A 24,084-nucleotide genomic window follows, 5' to 3' on the forward strand; every position below is an offset into this window, starting at 1 on the left:
CTACAATGTTTACAGAGTGTGCACTTTGCACAATTATCACTTCAAGAGAACAGCACCAGTAAATGGTTTAAAATTAGGTTTTCAGTATTCACTCATGCAAAACTGTGCAGCGTGCTCACTCCTATGCCTCATATATAGCCTGTGCAATCAAATCTGAAAACGAGCTCAAACGTTAGATGTAAAACACCAGTGCAGTGGTTCTTGTGATTCAAGGAGAAAACAATGACTCAAACAAGCTTGAATCTGAACTGCATTCAACCTTACATGTGGTACAGCCTCCTGCAGTCCAACTGCTGCTTTGAATCCTGCTTTGCATCTACCATGTGCTCCCCAAAGCCAGCTGCTCACATGGACACCAGGTCCACTTCCCACCACATAAAAGCTTTCTGGACAAATGGACTACACAAGTGCTGCTGCTATTTCTTCTGCTTCTTAACTTTATCATGTCTTATTAGGGATCCAGAGCAAAATCATCTCGAGCATCAGAAAAACTCACAGTCAATGCTGAAGGGCTGTAGGTGAGGATACAGAAAGTTTATCTGTTTAGTTAATGGAATTGACTAATTTATGGAGAGAAAGAAAAGCCTTCTTTGCTGTGCATTTTTTTTTCTTTTCAGATGTGATACTCGGCTTGCTAGGCTGTTTCATGATGAAAACATCCAAGTCAAATGATCAGAAGTGTTTCAGGATTATTTACTAAATTTAAAAGACACTAAGCTTAGCTGAAAATGTTTCTCCAACGACAGTAATTTTACAGCTCTTCCAAAGAACATCAAAGAACATCAGTACATGAATGAAGCACATCACTGCAAGCACATTTTTAAACTCCTGAAAACACACCATCTCATTTACAGCACCCTGAACTTCCTTACGAATACAACAGCTGAATGTTTCAAACCCATTGATACAAGTTCCTTATTTTCACAGTCACCTTAAAGAATAAAGCTGCGATGACGGGCGCTGCCCATGGCAGGGGGGCTGTAACTAGATGATCTTTAAGATCCGTCCCAACCCAAACTATTCTATGATTCTATGATTCTGTGATTCTATGATTCTACTCTCAATCCAAATATTGCCTTGTCACAATTTGCTTACCACTAATTAGTACCCCCTTTTTTTATTATTAGCTATTATATTATATTAGTAAAATTTTTGGTTCTCGATAGGTAAATACGGCATTTTTACTTATAATTGGCACGATGCCTTCCTGTTAAAGCTGAAGCACGAACAAGTGCAGTCTTCCTATTCAACCAGCAGAGCGTTTCTTAGTTTAGCTCGTATAAACCCCCCCTCGCCGTTAAAAGCAGCGAACAAAGTTATGAAACACGTAAGCCTAAACTCTCTTTAAGATTTCCCAAGGCAGCGGTTGCTTTAAAAGCGGGGGGGAGGGAGTAGGGGTGGGTGGGTTCTCTCTCTGGAGCAGCTTCAAAAAGCAGAGCACCCCGGTGGGTGCTCCCCGCGCCCCCCGCCCCGCGGGTCCCGCACGGCAGCCCCGCACCCCGCACCTTCCCCCCCGGCTCACCTCGGGCGCGCAGCCAGAGCAGCGCCTGCCGGGCGAGGCTCCGCGGCCGCCGCCGCTCCTCCCCGGCCGCCCCCTCGGCGCGCCCCCGGCCCCTTCCCCTGCCCGGCGACCCCCAGCGCTCGGCGGCTAAAGGGCGGCCGGCATCGCCCGCTGCCCCCCCCCCAACCCCGGGGGGAGGGACGCACACGCACACCCCCACCCCACCCCCAGACAGCCCGGCAAGGAGCCCGAGCCGCCCCGTCCAAGCGCTTGGAATCCTCGGCGTAAGGAGGATAAGGGAGCTGTTGGAGGGCTCCGAGGATCATCCGAGGGCTGGAGCACCTCCCATACGAGGACAGGCTGAGAGAGTTGGGGTGGTTCAGCCTGGAGAAGAGAAAACTCCGAGGAGACCTTATAGCGACGTTCCAGTACCTGAAGGGGCTGCAGGAAAGTTGGGGAGGGACTGTTCACAAAAGGTTTGTAGTGATAGGACTAGAGGCAATGGGTATAAACTGGAGAGGGGCACATTTAGACTAGACATAAGGAGGAATTTCTTCACCGTGAGAGTGGTGAGGCATTGGAACAGGTTATCCAGGGAATTTGTGGATGCTCCATCCCTGGAGGTACTCAAGGATGGGGCCTTGGGCAGCCTGATCTAGTGGGATGTCTCTGCCCATGGCAGGGGGGATTGGAACTAGATGATCTTTAAGGTCCCTTCCAACCCAAACTATTCTATGATTCAGGCTTTCACACATCAAACGTTTCCATTAAACGAAACACACACCAGCACTCTCGGTAACCGCCACCCTTTTTCACAGGCATAAAAGTGCTCACAGGCAATAGCAGAGAGCAGGCAGGAAACAGAAGAAACACAGATAGCTACTCTTCTGCACAGCTTCATTGAAGATAAAGCACCCTTCCTGCAGTGTGAACTGTTTTACATTGGACAACTTTTATAAACACTTTCTAAGCTGGTGTCATTCTTCAAGTACTAAATGAGTTGCTTCAACATACAGGCAGTGCATGAATTTCCTATAAGCCTGTTAGCGAATCAGGCGTGCATACGGATTTAACTTCACCCCGATGGTGACATTGCACACAGCAGTTGTGTCACTTCTCCACTGGGTGCACTAAAACAAAGCCACCTCATCTATGGTTAGGATTATTACAATTCTGTGTTAATTGTTTCTTGATATTTGCTCAGCAAAATATTATTTTCAACCGATATATGAGTTCTGATCTCTTGCCCAGAGAAAGCCTGCTTGGGTAGCATAAATGGATGCAAATAATAACCCATCTACACATCTGCCTCTTAGGACAGGAACGAGCGTTTTCCACAACTGTTATGTCATGAATCAGCAAAAGCATTTGTTCTATGTTCTTGAACAAAACACAGGTGAGATTCCTTAAAACACTGAATAGAACTGAATAGAGCAGTGTAACAGGATTATTACAGACTGACATACTAAATAAAAAGACTTTCAACTACCATTAAATAAAAAAAAACCCAAACAAACAAAAAAAAACCAAACCAAGATCAAGGGTAAACTAGACATTCACAAATAAACTCCATACCAATATGTAGTCATTATTAATGGAAGTACTACTATTTTTATCTATAAGAATGAGTAAAGTAGGCTTTGTGATTCATCAGCTTATTTTTGACAATGTTCTTCAGTTTGGCACTGACACTGGAGTGCTGTAGCTAACAGATGCCTGGCATCTCAGTGGGTAAATTATACTACCACATTTCAAATTATATTTTGCTCCAAAACTGTGATCCCCTAGAAACCTTCTGGGGAAGATCCACGTCTTTGATGATGCTTATTGAAATGGAAGTCTTTGAAGTGGCCGCCCAGCAGCTGTCATACAACAATTAGTAAGAAAAGAATAAAGTTCAGCTTAACGTGACTGCGAGTAACCTGGCCAAAGAGTTCATAAACCAGACCTTGACCAGCTATCATAAATAAGACAAGCATTATTCTTGTCTTTCCTCATCCTTTGTTTATAACCTGTTTGATTACTACACCATTTTACAACGCAACTGCAACACAAACCTACGTTTCTATACACATGGCTGGAGTACATCATTTATGTGAATACAATTTTTCAGTCTTCCTTATATGTTTGCATTGGAATATATAGCAAAAAAGTAAAATGGTAGTGTCTAAACTATTTATTTTCTAATATGAGTCCTAATTACAGTTTTGCTCCCCACTTATGGTAAAAACTACCTTAATTCCAAAATTCATATTTAACCTATATTCTGCCATCAAAAAGCATGCTTGATTTTTCCTTCCCAAGCTCCCATATAAGCACAAAAAAACTTGCCCAGGGCAATGTTCTGTCATCTACCGACACCATTTAAAATGTTTCTATTACTAAACCAAAACAAAAAGTCCCAAACTGCCACACGACGCATATTTCATCAAACACTACAGAGCAGACCATTCTTCCCACATCAAACACAGGATGGCACTCCTATGACCTTTTTGACTGCAAGATGCAAGAGTATCATTATTTTGGGCACTGGGGACAGACACTACAAGCCCCAGTTGTGTGACCATAAAAGACTGGATGCTGAGAAAGTCTCAATCTGAAAGACTGCCATTTAAAGTATGGGGAATCTAATTTGGCATGCTTTTAGGATGACAGCAGAATCAACACATAAAACAAAGTGTTTATCATGCAGGCTAGAGCAAACACAATTGTTTAAAAATCAATCTTTAATTCATGTTTGTGTCTGCCCACAGATGCAACAGTGCAGAAGCAAGATGAAAACTCATGGTGGGAAGGACCTCAAATACAACTGGAAAGCTGCATCATCACTGGGCAATTTAGGTAAAGGTGCGCTACAATAGCCATGGTTAGCTAGTCTGGCCTGCTGAAGGGAACCAGAGATGCTCAAACAACCATCTAAGAGTTAGACGTGGTAGATCGCCTCTCAAAAGTTGCTGGCTTTCATCAGTTCTTTTGCAGTATTAACCACTGGTGCCTAACAGGTATTTGTTAGGGAGCAGATGGCAGGAAGACTCTTTTAGAAATAAATTCAATGATGTATCTCTTTCAATTAGGTTCCCTTGGAAATCCATACAGGATACATGGGTATCAGGGGATTTCCTTCTTGGGATAGTGGCCAAAAAGAAAGCATAAATTACTTTAACACATATCTTCATCACTCTTTGGAATTAAAAAGAGGAGGGTGAAAAAAAAGTGTGACATGGTTGCTCAAGACACCATGGCCATGGACACCATGGATTTGATGACTAAAATGGTTTCCTCTCCTGTACAGTATTTCAGTGTTTCTGACCTTCAACGTGAATAATACCATCCCGTTCAGCAAAGCAAGAGATGACAGTTTAGGGATGGGAAGCAAAGGGAAGACAGGAGTTGTTTGCAGCTACATGTCCTGCTCACATTTCTCTGATGTCTTAAGAGTTCAAGGTGTGAGCTGCAAATAAGGAATTCTTTTTATTGTGTATTTTCAATAAGGAGCAGGACAATCCTGTCATTATCAGAGCAAAATAAATAAATGAAAGAAGCAATGAAGTTCTATAATGACAGGGTTTGCAGGCATGCTGGCAGTGTTCATGGATTTTCCCCTCAAACCTGGGGAATACATCAGTATTACATATTTACTCATATAAAGCATGTAAGCAAGCAAAATTAGTGCAGTTTATCACACTGACATTGTATTTCTGAAATTGTAAAGAAAAAGGTAATCATAAATGTAAAAAAATATTTTCACATCACAGAAGATGACTTGTTTCCTTACTTAATATCATCATATCATCAATGATGTAACAGTACCTCTTGATTTCTTCCTGCTAATTATGCTGTTTTCCTATCTATTTAGTGTTCTGTAAAAGTTCTTCACCCATTAAAATCATTTTCTAAACAGAAGCACAAATCAATAAAGTTGAAATTAACATTTCATTGCTGCTCTTTTTTTTCCCTCAGCTAGTTAAAAGAATAATCCAGTACTTAAACTACAGTAAGTAATATCCACAAATGGAAGGCTCTTCTTTCAGAGGAAACCTGCTTAGTGATGCTTTCTTTCTCCATGAAAGCTGGCAGAAATTAATTATTTACGGCACTATTCTCTAATATTTTTACTTCCTTTGTGTTGAAACACAGCATCTCCATTCGTGAAGCACAAACTCAAAAAGAATAAAAAGATGCTTTCACTCAACTTTGAAAAACTGAGGTATTCAAACCCAGGGACTGGCAGACAACAAAAGCTGTGACATGCTTAGAAATCCCTGAAAAGACCCTGAAAAGGCTTCAGAGAAGCGAGTTGAACCTCTTTTGGCCAAGTTTCATCCCTCTGGCCCTGCTTCCCCCGTGGGGTGCAGCAGCAGCACCCCAGTCCCTGTGCCGGGACTACCACTACCTTGCAAACTGTGCACATCCCCCTGGCAAGGGCCACCCACTATTCCAGGCACGTATTCCTCTAGGGTTTGTCTTTTTTTTTTTTTTTTCCCCCCTCTTTTCCCAGAGATCTGCCAAAGTTTCCCCCCAGCTGTGCCACCTCCTCCCCCATTTGGAAAGGGTAAAACGGGAGCAAGAAAGGAGAAGATCCCATAACTTGTCCAAAGCATGCAGGGATGATTTGTGTTCTCACTTATGGGGTACGACTGTCACCGTTGATCTGCTTTCAGGCCTAGATTACATCTGATAAGGGCTGACCTTATTTGAGTATTCACACATTATGCACTCATGGAGAGCATGCTGGACACAAAAGTCCCTCAGATGTTCTGAGCATCAATCATGCTCACAGCATGGAGGCTGCCAAACTTTTCTTCCCTTTAACTCGGGAGAGGAGAGGGTAGTCCAAGACAGACTTAATAAAGTTTAAAGCTGTGCCACAGCATATTTGGAGCCCATTGTGTTCTAAAAGTATGCTTTTCAACAAATTCTCTGCAGTTACCACGGGCAACAATTCGTCTTTAACAAATTGGGGTGGGGGAAAGGAGGTGGGGGGGTTGTAGGAGGGCAAACTGTAGGGAGGAGGGAAGGCAAACAAAGGGTTTGCCAGGTCCTTTCAAAAAACCAACTGAACAATCAAAAGCCTTCTCTTTTATTTGCCATGTATTTACAAAAACAAAGCAATTCCTCAAAATCATTCTTAAAAATGGAGTAATTTCCGAACGTCTTAAAGCAAATCACATCCTTAAGAACTCATAAGCCTATTGTTCACCACACACAAACACTTACGCTCATTACCTCAAATAACGCATGCTTTTATAAAGAATATATTATAAATATCACTAACCACTAAAATATTTCTTCTGCTGCAATGACTGATGCCTCTGTTTAAACTTTCTTGATTTCATGAGAATGACACTTCATTTTATAAAACTTCTGTTTCAGCCTGCACATTTATTTTAAATTATGAGTATCAGGAGGAAATAAGAGCACACAGCAGGTGATGCATGTGCTACTCTGAAATGCACTTACCAGCTTAATTTGTAAAGTCTAAATTCTCATACAGTATCATCATTACAGACAAAACAGACTCTATACACTGCAAATTTCTATGGGAAAAAAAAAAAAACAAAACAAAAATAGCCCAAATAAATCATCATACCTAGCTCTCAAACATCTTTTATTCCCCATATCTGTACACAACATGAAACGACTTTCAAAGCGAGGTATGGTTTGCTTTGCTAGAACATGCTTGTTAACTCTGAAACCTACTTAGGCCATGTAAACTTACTTTCTTCCACAGCTGGCCACTAAGACATTTTTTTCATATGACTGCAAATAAAGAAGTACGAGATTCATACCTTCGTCAACCGAAGCTTTGTACAGGATGCCCTGAAGAATTCAGTGTGCTCTCTTTTTCAGTTTTAGATGTTCTCTGTGATGAAGGGTTTGTTACTGAAGGCTGAAAGATCAGTTCACAGTATCCAGAATCTCATCATAGGGAAGCGCTGCTGTTTTTCCAGACCTAGTTAGTTGGGTTTTTTTTCTTCCAATTTAAAACCATTTATTTCTCAGTATATGTCAAAAGTGACTGATCCTTGAGAAGAGGAGCAGCACACTGCCAAGAGAGATGAAAAGACCTTAGGATTAAACGATGGGAAAAGTATATTGAGAAGGAAGTAGTTTTCAGGCACAAGAAGATCTCTAGTTTCCAATAAAAGGGACAATATCCAAGATGACAGCATGGACATATCCACTACCAGTTTCTCTGAATTTTCATTTAAGCCATTCATGGCAGTACTTCAGACACTCACTGTCTTCAGGGCGTACATTTCCTGGTGAGGACCTGCTATGTCTGTGCATCAAGGGTTGCAGCATATTCTTTTTAAAATACAAACAGCAAACCTTCCATCATATCACATAGGGAGGCCTGGATGTGGTGGTATGCTAACTCGAGGCTGAGATTTCAGTCCAAGTGTCCTCTGTGTAAAGCTGTGTTCATTCTTAACTGTTCATTAGGAAGATTTCAGCTACACAGCATCTGGATCAAAAAGTTACAAAAAAATAATAGGTCCTACCTAGCCTAATATGACTGAGTCTATGGTCTGGTTTTTTGTGTTTTTTTCCTTGCTTAAAAACTAGCCCATAAACGTAAGTTAAAACTTGCAATATTTTGTTGAAAATAATTTGTTTTACCAGTATAAGCGCACGCACAGACATATAGATGCTCACTTCATAAAAAGTCCATTTGTTAGTTTCAAGTGCATTACTATATTATAGAATAAAAGCACATTTTTTCAACAAGCTGGATCAACATCTAAATGTGCAAGGAAAGAATACATCTTTACCTTTACTAAAGCTCCTTGCTGGGCTGACTGTATTTCAAGTAAGGAGCCAGTATTGTAAAGAGTGTCTGTTTAGGAACATTAAAAGAGCTTGGACATGTGTTTCACTTAATAAACCAGAAACAATTATTTATTGTGTTTTGTTATATTCTACCTGAACTTTCAATGAGAACCTGCACAGACCTTTACGTGGTACTCTAGCTAGAAATTACACCTGCAAACTGGGAGCCACTTAGCCACCGTCAGCTCAAACAGAGCACCCTACAGCAACATATCTACTGCGACTACCACAACAACTGTATCTACCGTGCTGCTGAGCCAGAGCAGGCTTGTTTCCAGATGTCTCAGACTATGGCAAAACAAAACCGCACCTAGGTATAAAGGCTAAGAACATCCCCAAAAGGTCATATAACATAGTGATCTTTGCACTGACACACTGGATAAGACCAACAGCTTAGCTTGTCCATATTCTGTTTCCAATAAAAGGTATTTGCTTTTTATTAATTTTTAAAGGCATTGCTTTTTAATTTCATTGGGATGACTCTGTCTTTTATTATGTAAAAGGTTAAATGGAAGAATCCAATTTGCCTCCTCTTTTTCTATGTATTATTTTATTATTTTCCTTCTTCTGTCTCCTCTTATTGAAGTCCTCTGTAACCAGTCCTCAAATTTTAAATTCCTTGTTCCTCTAGAAAATAGTTCATCTCATATTTTAGTCACCCACTTACTTCTACTGCACCTTTTTATTGGCTGAGGTGGCCAGATACGACTGCAGTGTTCCCAGAGGGATGTGGTACTCACTAAGCGACACAGTCACTTTCAGAAATCAGCTCTGTTGTGTGGCGTCAAATGCTTTATTCACTTTTCTCACTGTGCAAAGAAGCAGCACTTCATTGTCGTGCTCAAGAGGACAAGAAGGATATTTTTTGTACTCAAAGTTAATTCACCGTTCAGGAAATATACCAGTGAGCATTTGCCAGAAATACTTTAACCTTCCTCCTCATATCACTTCAGCAAATCTCTTGCAGCTTTGTTTGATTCTTTCTGACCTAAGCTAATTTTTATAATTACTTTTTCCTTCTCTGAAGTCACTTTTTCCTCCAACACCTAACATATCCAAAACCAATTCCAGAAGTAGCTTATTACTGCCTTCCTGGTTAACATGGCAAAAGCAATGTGCCTCCCAAATTTCTGTTTCTCCTTTCCCTCTGAATATGCCAAAGACTGAGGCTGCAATATGATAGAAGAGGAAGACCAACAGAGATGGATGTTTTGGTGTGATGGTTGGGCAAATAGAGGAGGAGAGCAAGGAGAGGGCTGTAACTGCATTCAAAAATATCTTTTAATAATTCAGACTGTTTTTTTAGGATTTTCCTCTCTCATCTGCCTATGAGGTCTGCAGCCAGCCTCCCACTTGAGGGCCAAAACCGCCTGCTCCTGCTTGCCTGGCGTAGGCAGAGCTGGTGGCTCCTCTTCATCCCCTTTTGCTACCTAGGAACCTAAATTTAGCCCTCTGGCCTGGCCAGAAGAGTGGATTGAAGGGTCGAGGACAGACAGGCTCAGTCCTACTCTCAGTACACTGTTACGGAGCAAAAACAACACGTGTGCATCTCTGCACATATCAACAGCTGCTTGGTACAGAGTTAGGCAAACTGACCATCTCCCTGCTGGGCAAGATCTTTCATGGTGGTTGTAACATCAGCTATTATGCACATTTTAAAGCATGGAATATCAAGGTGTAAACCTACATCAGTAAGCCACTCTATCGTAAATCTTGTCTTCTTTTATAACTGAGAAAAATCATGCATGCGTAAAATAATATTTAATGCATTTACAACATAAAATGTTCTCACCAAATAATTATGGCAGAGTCTTTTGCTACAGTACCTTATCAATACATAATTTCATATTTTATAAGTTCCTTTCACCACAGTTTGCATTTCAGCCTCCAAGCTATTCTCCCAAGCAGTAAATGGACCAAGACATAGATTTATCCCCCTTCTCCTTCCCCCATAAACGCATGTCTGGTGGATTGGGAAAGTCCTACAAATTTAAGATAGACATCTACCAAAATAAATCTGACACCAAGTGCTTGCAGAGGATAGGGTTTTTTCTCCCATACTTCTTACCTATTGTTTAACATTTTCCAGTTGAAATTGCTTTTTTAACTGAGTAAAATAACATATTCCTTTACTAGCAATCACATTGCTCTGTAAGTTGGACTTCACAGCAGATCACCCTGAAGAACCTCAGTGGCATATTAGTTTTAGATACCCAGGACTCCAGAGAGGATACAACCATAATATACATCCACTGTTTATAACTTTGCTATAATGACAGGTGCACAAAGACCACGTAACTAAACAAACACACAGAAATAACTGCATTTCATGACTTTAACGTTGCAAAGATCACAAGCAGTACTTGGCATCAAAATAAACCTCAGCTGTATTTACAGGTTTACCACAAGCACATGTTAAAAAAACCAAACAAACCAAACAAACAAACAAAAAAAAAACCCTCAACAACCAAATTTCACTCCACTGCTACTAAATTATTTGTATTAGAGCAGAAGACACCTCAAAATCTCAAAGCAGCCCCTAATGTGACATGGGCAGCATACAACCTTTTGAGTTGCTTCTAACTGGTATGATGAACTTGAAAGCAAATAGGAGCTCACACAGTCCACTGGGCTACTGAATTTTCAATAAGTCATTTCAGTATGGCTTACTTCTGCATTATTATTAAACATAAATTTACACTTGAAGATATTTGTCTTCAACAGTATCCCTTCTTTTGGTGGAAGGTTTTGTTTGCTTGTTTGTGTTTTCTTAGCTAAAATGGATATTAGACATTAAAAAAGCCCCTTGGCTATGCCTCTTTAAATACGCAAACTGGTTCTTTAGTCCTTCACGTTCCTTCACCTGTCCCCAGTTACACAGCACAGCTGCTTGTGGGTTTAAGATTTTTTTTGTGAAGTAACAGTTCATGATAATCTCATTAAATCCTTTCTAACACTTCCCAGTTCATACAGGATTTCCTTTACCGAGGTGAGTGGAGTGAGGATTGGCTGTTTAAGCAATCTCTTCAAAAAAAAAAAAACCAAAAAAACCCAAAAAAACCCCCCAACCTAGTTACCCAAAGGCCTTCTCAAAGAGCAACACTCACTAGCTGGAGGGTGTGAGTTGCTAGAACAAATCTGGAGATGCAGCAGCCCTCTTTGGTGTCTCTCTGTACAGCTGAAAAAGAGCATTAAAAGTGTAATTCCCCAATACCTCTATGTGTAAAACAAATCACGCACTAAGCGAGATTCTTTACCTGTAAATTATTTTGTTTAAATGTAGACAAGTCCTTTCTCTCCACTAGCCTAGGAAGTACTCAACTCAAAGCAGCCAGGGAGCTGAGCTTTCCAAGGGAGGCTCCATGATCAGCTTGGCTTCTCAGACATCTCAGCCATTCCCAAGAACGGGAGACAAGCTTTCCCAGGGGGAGCAGAGAATGTGAAACAAAAGTGATTAAAAAAAAAAAAAAAAAAGAGGCCTGATTATTTTATAGATAGGCCTTCTATCAGGTCATACAAATCATGCTGTGAATGTCCTGAAAGCATTTTCAAGGAGAGGGATCTCCACAGAGAAGCCTTGGTGATGAGCAGATGTAAACAAGACATTAGGAGTGACAGCAAGAAAAGCTGCGATGTCTTAAACTGCTCTACAAGGAAATTGTTAGGCTCCATTACAGAAGTTTTTATAGCATCAACTGCTTCTATCAAAGTGGTCAGTTTTCATTTCACTGTACATGGTCTCATCGGCTGCAATTTAATGGGATATTTTCCCTATTTACATGCACTTAAATGGCAAACACACATTTCCTGCTTTGACTGCCAGAAACTACTTTTTCAACTTGCCTGCCTAAACTCATCCGAAATGAGCAGTGCAAAACATATAAGACAGTTTAAAGTCTGTAAAGTCTGCTGGCCAGCTCAGGTATCTGTATAACAAATATTTTTACAGGCTTTTCAGTGGCTTAAATCCAGGACGGCTCTGCAGTGATTTATTTGTCTCCAACAGCTCTAGGGTGGCCTATGTAAAGTTAGCTGGTAATCACAAACCAGGTCCTTAGTGGGCATGTTCCACACCCGAAGCAGCAGCAACTGGTGCTCTGTTGCCGAGGGTTGCAGCAGAAAGACCAAGGCCGGAGGCGGAGGGATGTGGGATATCTCATTCCATCAGAAGGAATGAGACTCAGCAGCAGAGCATTATGCTAGGATTTTGCAGGATCAAAGCACAGATCATCTTATTTAAGCCATAAATATAGGTGTCACTTTTTATGATCGCCTTGCTAGCACTTTGAATAAGCATTAAACACAGTTTTTAAAGGTTATGCAGAATTTGTCTTTCAAAAACATACACTTTTAAGAGCACAGCATAAGCTGTTTGCAATCTGAGCTGTTACTGCAGTTCATGCTTTTTATCTGGCAAGGTGAAAATTTTCCCTACATCTCAGTGTGGAAGGTAGCAAAGATTAAGGGCACAACCTGTGTGTTCACCATTGAGGACAGTTCTGGTGTCTGAGACTTCACTGATGAAGACTCTTTGCATAATTATAACATCTTATTTAAGATAGAATTGGTTGCAAATCTCCACACACTGAAGGTCTGCAAGTCTCGTCAGCACCTCCTCTGCTTCAGGGCAACACCAGTGCACTGCCCTGGCCTGCAGACTCCAGCTTCATCTACAGAACAAACATACTTCTCAAAAAACATGTGAAATATATTTAGTGGCATATGCCTAACTGGATGGTGCAGTAACATACTTTTTAATTTTTGTACACTCTTAAAGTAAAGACTGCCAAGCAATGAGCCCCCAGACACTCATTGCAACTGAAATAAGTGCTTGCTCTGGTCAGGAATAACTAGCCCAACATTTATCACACAAGTCTTATGATGCTGAACTTGCCTCAGTCAGTCATCACTGAAAGGGCTGCTCAAGTAATCCATAATATGTGGCACCTCTGTTACCACAATAGGAATTTTGCACAGCCTCCAGAAACTATACTGGAACCCTTACTCCATGAAACCACACTGGCCCAGCACAGGCCACTCAGTGATGTATTGGAGGATGCACTGCTCCTGGGAGTTGGTTGAACTTCTACCACTAAACTCCCAAAGTATAACTGATGTTGCATTTTTTATTTCCTTTATCCAATGCAGCTCCACCCACTTAGAATAGTTTGGAAGGGACTTTAGAGATCATCCAGTTCCAACCACCACTTCCACTAAAACATCTAAGCAAGACAGAGGCTAAAGTATAGTGCCTGTAATTTTTGTTCGGCTGGATGATTCAGCAACATCTGAAAGGCCAGTTCATGTTCTGATGCAAGTCTAGTATCTTCATTGTCTCTCAGTCAGATCAACCATCATTGGGCTGTGGTAATTCTCACTCTCAGATAAAAGCTAGAAGCTGACGGGAGACTCCCAGATCTAATGCAACCCAAAAACCCACAGAAATGCAACTTCTTTCCTTAAATGATTCCCCACTATCATTAAGCAATGTGATTCAGACAGATGTTAAGAGTTTTATGCTCTCCATTCCTATTTTAGTCTCTCAAGTCTAACCTAGTAAGTACCTCGTGTCTAGATTCAGTTTTACCATGTTCTTCATTAATTTTGGCTAATCTATTTTTGATATGTTCTCTGTACATACCTTCTTTAAAATGTGCTAACTTAGTTATCTGGCTGTAGATAACACATTGATCTCAGCATTTTCAAGTATTCAGATGGAAAAGAAAATAGACTCTAGAAGTCACATGCTTATTTAAAACTGTGTAGCTGGACAGTATCAATATGACACAGGATTAGTAGATTAAAATTAACCTACAGCTCTATAATATCATCAAATAAATTGACCTGCTAATAAAAGGAAACACATTTCCAGAAGAATATGAGTGGTATCCAAGTAACGATTCCACAATGATACATTTTCAATTAAAGAATTACAATAGACTACTCTTATTTTTTCTCTCTAATGTTAGGCTGTAATTCATTATTGTACAGGCAGCTGAATATTAACTTAGAGCTTCTGTTCTTTGTCTTTGTAGTAATTAGGAAATGTTTTCAAGGTCAAATCCTGATTTTATTACAAATATCTACACCCCAAATTTTTTAAGTTGTCTTGTCTGCCTTTATCTGGTTGCTTGTTCTCATCTTTTTTTTATCAGGATACAGAAATATTGACAATTTCTATGAAAAGCTGACTGCAAGACTGACAAGAGTGCAGAGCAGTGGGTAACAGAACAAAAGCACAAGTGGCTGCTTACTGCTATTCTTTAATTCAAAAAAGGCATTTTTCCTATAAGGCCTGAAGACTTGGAAAGCAAATATATAGTTATAAGAAAGCAGAGCCATTCCTTCATGCAATGTTTGCAGAGAGCAGTCCATTTATTATTTAACTATCCATTTATGATGACAACCTTCCAAGTGCAACAGTGTGAAAGTTAGATAAAATAGGATCTTTAATTATCTTCTCATGTGGTCACTTCATGTCATATTCTATCACAACATAGTGCTAACTGATGTTGCTATGCGGTACTACAAAAAGATCATATTTCATCAAATTATAAGCAAAATGCATTACATTCTAAAAATTATTTTTCATACACAGCTACATTTCTGTCAGTAATTACATTTCTGAGTTTTGACCAGATTGCATTGATGCCCAAGAGGAAGGAAACAGTACCCTGTGTTGTTAAATTCTCCACTAAGATTTAGTTTCAGTAATTCAGTATTCATTCCAAATGCTTAAATACAGTAGTAACTGAATTTAAAGCTCAAACCCCCACTGCTACCCTCAGAATCTGAGAAATGCAGATTTCTTTGAATTTGACAGGAAAATGAAAAAAAGAGAAGAATGGAGAAAGACAGAATCAAGACATTGTTCCCATTACATAGTATCTATGGATGGGTTATTGCATGTTAGAAAGCTACTGAGAAATGGGGAGAAAAAAGTCTTACATGCTGAACGGTAGTTCCTGCTTCCCATGAAAGCCATCTGTTCTGTGTATGTACATCGTTTGAAAGACATTCCCAGGATTGTGTCAAGCCAAAGGAATCCCCACTAGAGTTACAGAAATATAAACTCCCTTTACACTGGCAGGAGAGCTCTAAAATGCAACTCTGAAGACACATACACCACCACCAGGCTCAGAACCATAACAGTTCTGCTGACATACTAGAAGTTACGCAGGATTTTCTTATCTGATATTATATTATGAGAACTGAAACTTTAGTAGGGATAACATTGCAAGACTTTGAATCAGAAATTCTTCAGAGGAGTATAAGGCGAGGTCTCCACTCCTCTCTGTTGGAAAATGGCATCATCATCATCCTTACTCCTGTTTGCAGCTGACACGAAAAGTGCCTGGAAAATATTTTTGAAGTAGGATTAATTCCATAACGCAGTTTTTGCCATTACTGATTTAAATGGGACTGAGACATGGCACAGTTTGAATTATATACTTGTGCCACATTTATTTCCAAACTCTGGAAACATGTCTGAAAACAGAAGTCTAATAATTAATACTTGTATAAGAAGGATGATCTTTCCTGTGAGCCTGGTGGTTTTGCAGTCTCTTGTCTACTATAAGACTGAGTTCAAACTGCAATTATTTTTCCTAGGGAGCAATTAAATACTGCTACCAACGTTAAGCATAAACACAACTCTAACTACAAGCAATGCTCAGATGACCAGCTCTGGTTCAAGGGTTCACTGCACATGAATATCCATAAATACCACTGACAGCCTTAGCAGTATAATGAACTTGGGAGCAATTCATGCAGGCATTCTACACGATACATGAACATAATGCCCCTAACATTAAAGCAGGAAACCTCCAGAAGCAGTTCTGAGCTACTTTTACAGCTGAGACAGTGTGTACAAGAACTGTTTAAGAAATAATTCAACCTTGTTTTTTAAATGTTTGTGTGCTTACTATTTTTTAAATCATCCTGTGAAATCAAGACAGTAGAACTGAATGAAACAGGAGCAGTATGTAAACACAGTCAGTTCCACTGAACTGCCAAGCCAATTAGTAGTATATTCTTACCTCCATTAATCTAAGCATGCAGCATTACAAATTAAACACCCCATGCTTTTTAAGGAATCATATCATATTTTACCTTTAAGATGTTTACATTTTTGTCTTGCAAACACTGGCCACACTACCACACTGCCTCCAGTAAGTAGATATTTCTGGCATCTCTTGAACTACGTGCCCTGTTCCCAGCTCCAAAATCAGATCTGGATTAAAGGAACACTCTATTTGAAATGTAGGGAATGTGTTCGAAGCATTGATTTTGTTTCTCTTAACTCCGCTACTTATTTTCGTAATTGTGAAGATGCCACTTCTGTATTTCTTTGTGGAGCTGCAGCACAAATAATAGGGGAAGCTACTATACGAATCTGTACGTTTTGTAAATGCTGCTAAGAAAACCAAGTGAATTGAAAACAGTGTATTTTCAATTGACTTCAAGCTTTAGGAACACTAAAAGTTGATTAAAATAACTCTGAAGAGTTATAGATTAAGGAGGTGCGTGGTTATTAAGTCAGTAATGGTGGGTTTTTATGTGCATACAATGTAATAGCTACGTCCCTTCCTATGTGTTTGATACAGATCATAGCAGAGACCTTCTTACAAGGTGTTTTTTACTGTTTTTTAAGTCACGCAGAAAGTTATCACGTCCATTTCTGCCTTTGCTGAAATGTTATTGCTCCTTACAAAACACTAGCTAGAGTGAACCGTACGAGACCCCTATCTATTTCTCAGACAAGCCAGCTGGGCTTAGTTTAAACAGCCTTCAGCAGAAGCTTAATGCAAGATATCCAAGTTTATACCAACACAGATGAGATACACTCAGTACTCTTGCTGCCTTTTTTTTAGGAGAGAGGCAGTGATCATCAGCAAACAAGCACTAATGCATTAACACCAATGCATCTGTTGCAGTAGCAAACATCTGTCTGCATCCTACTTTATCAATCCACTGATCTGGAGTTCAACGCTGTAAGGGAGGTAAGCGTTATTATCTCCAATGCCTGTCATGCATGCTAAGAATTTCTAGCATAGGTTAGGGGTGCTACAGGGACCAAATATGAGCTAGATATTATGTCAATTATTTTATTACTAATTTTTTTCTGATACTTAACATCAGATGAGCGGCCTACTGAAGTTAAGAGATGCTTCATATTTTGAATTCAGGTTACATATTGATCGCTGATGATCACCAAATCTCCACGGGCTTTTGCTATGGTCTGATCAGCTTTACTAAACTATACAGCAGCCTTACTAAGCTATTCGCACATAAATACTGTGGCATGTAATTAAGACCTCCTTATTTCTTGCATGATCCTGAGTTGGGAAAAGTGTTTCTTAGGTGGGTTGTGCTGAAAGACAACTTTTTAAAAGTGTCAGCTTTTTTTTTTTTCTCTCTGCTCATCAGTTGGGATATGCTTCTGCACAGCTTCAGAAGGCTGCTGCACCCACCTACCAGTCTGAATGAGAGATGCTAATGCTTTTTTGGCCACAACAAGCATCAACTTCATGCAGAGACATTCAAAAGGCACACTATTCTTGCAACCAATTCCTCTGTACCATGATGGGGGAGAAGAGAAGGTGGCAGGGAAGGGACCACAGTGCAGCAGTGAGGCACAATTGGCCTGCCCACACCCACACAGTCCTTGGGAAAGGAAAAGGTGTGGTCTAGGTCCTGAACTGGGTGAACCAGCCCTTGCTGATCACTCATTTTAAGTGAAGAACAGGTTTATAATTCCAGGAAAAACAAATCAATACAGTGGCTGTGCCGTCTGCATTTTCTGTCTCCAGTGTTTGCCTCTTTAGTGCTTCAATCTATGTGTAGTTTTGGTAGTCCTTTTAACATATCACCTTAGGGCTGATTACAGTCTCTTTAAAACCTCAGTAAGGGATTTTACCCAGATAGATGGGGCAGTAAGCACAAACCTATTCAGTGGCTGAAGTAACATGACTGAACAAGTTAGTCCCATCTTTTCTTTCTTGTCCTCAAGAGCTATTCAACCATACTCCCAAATAACTTTGTAAAGCGGAAGCTGAATGAGGCATTTATCATTCATCTTGGGTTGAAAAGCCCTGTAATTCTGCTATGACACAGGCTAATAAATACAGAAAGTGGTACCACTTGCTTCCTTCACACCTGTAAGCTTGCACAAATGTATAACACAAGAGTGAAAACTGGCATAACGAAATGTAGCTATTTGAATATCCTAATTGCAGTTTGTAGGGGATTATTGCAATTCTTTGACAATTATTAAAACGCTATGAGTGCTGCCCTAAATTTCTCAGTGACACGCAAATATAGCTTGAAAGTGTGTGCTATAGTCCTTCTCTGATAACTAAAAGGCCATTACTCTAATGACAGTATTTTGCTTTCGGGTTTATCTGGTACAGTGATTAAAATATACAGACCAAGATGGTACTTTATACATGCACTGAGGATGGTTTCAAAGCTAGAGGCAAACAGTAAGCTATCTCAAAGGCAACAGAAAGAGTTGGCTAGGGAAGAGCATTGTGCCTCACTGAAGAGCATGAGAAAAAACAGAAGAGGCCATGCAGTGGTGCCTGAGTGTGAAAGGCGAGTTGTCCACTGGCAATTGTGGTCACTCTCAGCTGCCAGAGGGGCTGCAGCCTTGAATCCCGGACAAATACTGTATGGGCAATGATCCTACAATAACAGTAACGTATAAAATAGGCTCCCAGAACTAATTCTGCTTTAAAAAAACCAAATAATTATTTATTCAACTTGTTAAATTCAGGCATGCTGAAGAGGTGCTGTTTCTCAGAACTGTTACCAACTTAAGATGTTATTTCCATGTTTCTTTAGAGGCAACTCTTTACTTTTGAAAAAAAGCGCCACTATTTAAAAATAAGTCAAAGTATAATATCACTGCCACTATAATATTTAAAAATTTTACTACAGCAAGTATTATTTAGTTTCCAGGTTACATCATCCTGGTGCAGACAGCTGGCCTGTAGTGGGGAAAAAAATAAAAGTATGCTAAATAAACCCAGGATAAAATTGATAGATAAGGACCAACACACACACACACACACACACAACTCCCCCCCAAAAAAAACCCAGAAAACCAAAACAGACTAACCCTAAAGCTCAGGAACCGAGAGTGGGAGGGCAGAGACAAAGAGATGGTTATAGAACATGTTCTAACCTGTCACAGTGAGACAAGGCTCAGCTTGATCACTTCACTCAGTATGAGTGGGTGCACGTTCAAATATAGGCATTATCTTACCCTCAATCAGCAAAAGTCAGCGTGTGCCAGCCCACTACACTTTGTGAAGCATTTTTTAGCTAATAACAACATCACTGTGCTTTAGCACTCACCCTATTTGCCAGATTTGGCTCCCAGTTCCCAAAGATATTGAGTCAGTGTTTAAAGAAACACATCTTTTGTTGGTAGAAGATATGAAACCAAAAACTATGGAGATCCTTAACAGCCTTCCAGAAAATGATCTGCAGAATTGCTTTGAACGTTGGCAGCATTATATGCAGCTGTGTGTCAACTCAGAAGGGAACTATTAAGACAGCAATCATAGTTGATTTTCTTTGTTAAATAAAGAGGTACAAGGCACAGTCTTGTTTCTTCTGTGTCGGACTGTGTACACTGAGAATTTGGATTTAAAACTTTGACAGTTTAGGAGTCTCAGCCTCCTCCATGAGCCAAAAAACTCCAGAATTCGTAGTACTTGCTGAAAACCTCATATGCTGCATGATTCAGCATCTTGATTACTTCAATAACTTGTTAGTCTTGATCATAATTCTAGACAAATGGCCCCATAAGGCTATTTGAAGACTCAGATTTTAAATTTTTTTCCAAAAAAATTACTGAAACAGAATTTATCATTAGTGGCCACTTAATGTCCATCAGCTGAAGTCACTGGCTTTGACAAATAATTTTGTCAGTAAATACATAAGTTACTGTTTTTATTATTCTAAACTGATTTGTAGACTTTTTCATGTAGCTTCTTCTGTGCTCTCCCCATACAATTGTGTGAGTCTTTCTTACTGCTCAGTCTCTTTTACCCTACCAACTACTTGTTCAAATACTGATCCTGTATTCCATACATAGCTGATACAATTTTTCCTCTGAACTTCTAACTCTACAGGACAGGCACTGGAGGCAGGGGAGAACAGAATTTCCTTATTATCCACATTCTAGATGGTTGAGAGAGGAATTGCACCCAATAAGTTTCAGATGACTCCCACCATCCCATTGTACGTCATGAGCCTCAATTTAAAAATCATTATTTTTAATGAGGACTATTTTTAATGGGACTCCCACCATCCCATTGTACGTCATTAGCCTCAATTTAAAAATCATTATTTTAATGAGAACTAAGTATTATGTTAAAGGGGACCATTTGAGTGTATTAACTCCTTGCTTCCATACCAGCAAAGCCAGATTCTCTGTAGCGAACACATATAAACCACAGAAATGGACTTACCATTCCAAGGTGTCTAGGCAAGCACAGGATAAGTTTCACACACAGAATTCCTTGTTCCTAGATGGCATTTAATCCTCTGCGGTATGAGTAATTTTTGTTTCGTTCTAGCATTCATGTGAGTCTTCCAAATATCATGCAACAGAGTCTTTGCAAATGAATTGCTATTCGGCTATTGCTAACATTTAGCAGAAGAGAAGGACTATTTGGGGAGGTACTTGGGTCTTGAAATATTAAAACTTGGACAAAAATTACCACGCATGATGATTCACATTTAGAGCTGGATTTTAATAGTTTCCACTTCTATTCTACAGAGTAATAGGGAGCAAATGTGTTTATAGTTGCCTTTAGCAATCTAGAAATAACTAAACCTGGAACCAAAAGGACCCTAACCAACACGTGAAACCTGAAACTCTCAAAACAGAAAGAATGGAGGTACCTAAAATGCCACATCAATCATCTGTAGTAGTTTTATTGCTGTTGTTGCTATTGTTGATATTATTATATGTTGTTTATATTGCATATATGTCTCAGAAATCCAGCAGTTGAAATGTAAGTCTATTAATAATAATTGTGGATACATAATAGTCACAATAAGGAGATGTTTGTAAACAAACAATATAATTGCCTGGGAATTTCTCACCTAAAGCCAGAGGGGCAGGAATTCAATTAACTCCCAAAATAAGAGAGCTCTTCACACATCGGGAGTTCTTTCAACTCCCCAAAATGTTTTCATTTGGATTCACAAACAGAGCACAGCAAAGCCGTTAAGGCTATCAGTATTATGTGACACCTACTAATAAGAAAGCAGATGAGTAGGGGCCCAGATACAACTCTGAAGACTCACCTTCACACAATAGCACCCTAATTACTCTTAATTAGGAGGAAAAGGAAACACTGTAGTCCCAATTTGCACCATCTGTGAGGGCTAGATAGTGCTGAGCTGATCCATAGCTGTTACCCTCACTTACAACTTGGAGAAAAGATTGGTATGGAGCTTCTGAGCTTTCACGATTTCAGCTTTTTTTCTGCCCCAGTGCAATGAGATATTTTTTTGTTTTAAACATCTTTGCAGTCTTGTACCTCAAAGGTACAATTTTGCAACAGAAAAATATAACAATTTCTGCGATGCAGGCAAATTTGAGAGTGCATCTCCAATTCCAGAAATGTTTGGGGATTGTTGTGGGTTTTTTTCCATGTTGCAAAAGTTCTTTCAAGTATGAAGCTCATCAAATGCCAGGAGACAGAACTGAAATTTCCGCTCCCTTGCCAAGCAGGCGTTTTTGGCAAAGGGGCGAACAGTAGCCAGGCAGCTTATAACTGTGGCAATAAGATCCCCACTGCTATTCACTAATGTCTATGCGTTTTGAAAGTACCTACATCTTTACAGACTGGGATTTTCAGGAGAAGTAAAGGCACCTTGGATTATTTGAATGGTGTTCATTTTATGTTTTCATTCCCATTTAATAGTAAAAGTTCATTCTTAGCTTCAGATACTCTCTTAAAAATCCAGATTATTTGAATACAAGTCTTCAAGCTTTTGGAAATCACATTTTCAAATTTCTCCCTGGCTTGATGAGAACCAGAAACTTCATTTTGCTTTCTTGTATGAAAGTAAAAATTTTCATTTGATCACTTGAGTGTGGACACTGGGGACATCAGACAAAGAGCAATTATTGGGAGAGTAATGAGGAGGTTAAAAATGCTGGCAGCTCTGTGCATCCATACAGAGCACTGGAGGGGGATGCTGACAAGTTTGCCTACAAGTTTGCCAGTCTTTCATTGAAAATACTAATTTCACTGTCATCTATTAAAAAAAAACCCAAACAACAAAACAACAAACCAAAAACCAAACACATTAAAAAAAATCTTTCAAATGGGATTTCTAAAACATTCCTCATTGTAACTTTAGGACCATCTCTTGAATGCGAGCTGACTTCCCAAGTATGATGATTGCTGACAGAGACTGGCATGTTGTTTGACCTTAACTGCTCACACTGAGCCACCAGCTGCTTTTTCAATACAAGAGAAGAAGGACTTTAAGGAGACAGCCCACAAAAGGAATGGGTAGGAAAGGCAGCATGAAATGCACCCTGCATCACCACACTGGCTGGGATCATCTGGTTCCCAAGTTCTGCAGATGTACCACAGGGATAGTCCCATATATTTCCATCAGTAGTAACATGCTCTAGGAAAATGAACTGGATGTGTGACTTGCAAAAATATAGGTTAACATATCAAATGTTACAGAGACAAACTCTGGCAACAGGAGAGTCCTAGGAATCTGAAGAAATGCCAGGACAGATGCCACTGAAGAAGTGATCTGTGCAACCCTTTTCAAATAAACATGAAGAAGCAACGAGTGCCATGCTCAGTTCCTGACCTGCCCCATCTTGAGCATTCACACTAATATGAGGGTTTGACAGACTGCTTTAGTGGTCTCTTTGCAGTTAAACTTTGGCCAAAATGGGGGTTCTTATTTCTGCCAGGCTCCAGCATGACTCTAGTACAGGCACAATGAAAAAAAAAGAAATAATATAGTTTTTCCCTTGACCAGCAGCCAGCAGAAGTGAGCTGTCCAGCCACAGAAGCTGATGAGCACACAATGTGAAACGTCCTCCTTGACACAGGAAGCCTTCAGCATCTATCCTTCACCTTCCTATCCCTTTAAAGTGTTTATAAAACAAATCCTCTCTTTCATCCTGACCCCTGCAATATTCCATCCTCCACTCTGGAATGTGAAGAGGAGCTAGACAAAACACCAGGAAGGCCCAGAGAGAAGAAGGGGACCTCTGGACCTAAGCAGCCTCCTCAAGGATAACATTTATAATCCACTTCTGTACTTCCAGTTAGCATGAGCAACTTCCAATAATTGTAATAATACACACACTGAAACTGTGTATGTCCTAGCAGAAATACAAACTTTCAGCTCTCCATTTTGAAATCTGTCATCAGTGAGCAATTGTTAAAAATAGTTGACCCTTGCTCATATTGCCTGAACTGAGTCAAGTCAATGCTTTTGGCATTGGGTTTTGTTTGCTTGTTTTAAATTTCTGCCAGGGTCATGGAGATACATGAGCAATGAGTTGATAAAACATTACAGTAATGTGTTTCAATAGTTAAATATTTTATTTTTTTACTAAAATAATTTTAATCCTCAATGCAGCTTCTCAGCTGTTTTTAAGTTGAAGTAGGAAGAAATTTTGAAATCTCTTTACAGATATATTCTTTGTTTATTAAAGAGAAAAAAAAAAGAAGTGTTTCAAAATA

At 39.7% G+C, this 24,084-nt stretch overlaps 1 protein-coding gene across 4 annotated transcripts in view; it reads right to left on the reverse strand.

The window, feature by feature from the left end:
* BMPR1B (bone morphogenetic protein receptor type 1B) overlaps positions 1–24,084 on the reverse strand; it is a 252,332-nt gene that overhangs the window by 78,023 nt on the left and 150,225 nt on the right. For 2 of the 4 annotated variants that reach the window (XM_069855599.1, XM_069855597.1), the window contains exon 1: positions 1,523–1,613. The exons of the other annotated variants lie outside the window; for them this stretch is intronic. The gene's annotated coding sequence lies outside the window, so the exon portion shown is untranslated. Of the gene's footprint in view, positions 1–1,522; positions 1,614–24,084 lie in introns of those variants that run through there. 4 annotated transcript variants of the gene reach the window in all.

This window comes from Phaenicophaeus curvirostris, chromosome 4 (assembly GCF_032191515.1).
Source record: "Phaenicophaeus curvirostris isolate KB17595 chromosome 4, BPBGC_Pcur_1.0, whole genome shotgun sequence".
NCBI lineage: Eukaryota > Metazoa > Chordata > Aves > Cuculiformes > Cuculidae > Phaenicophaeus > Phaenicophaeus curvirostris.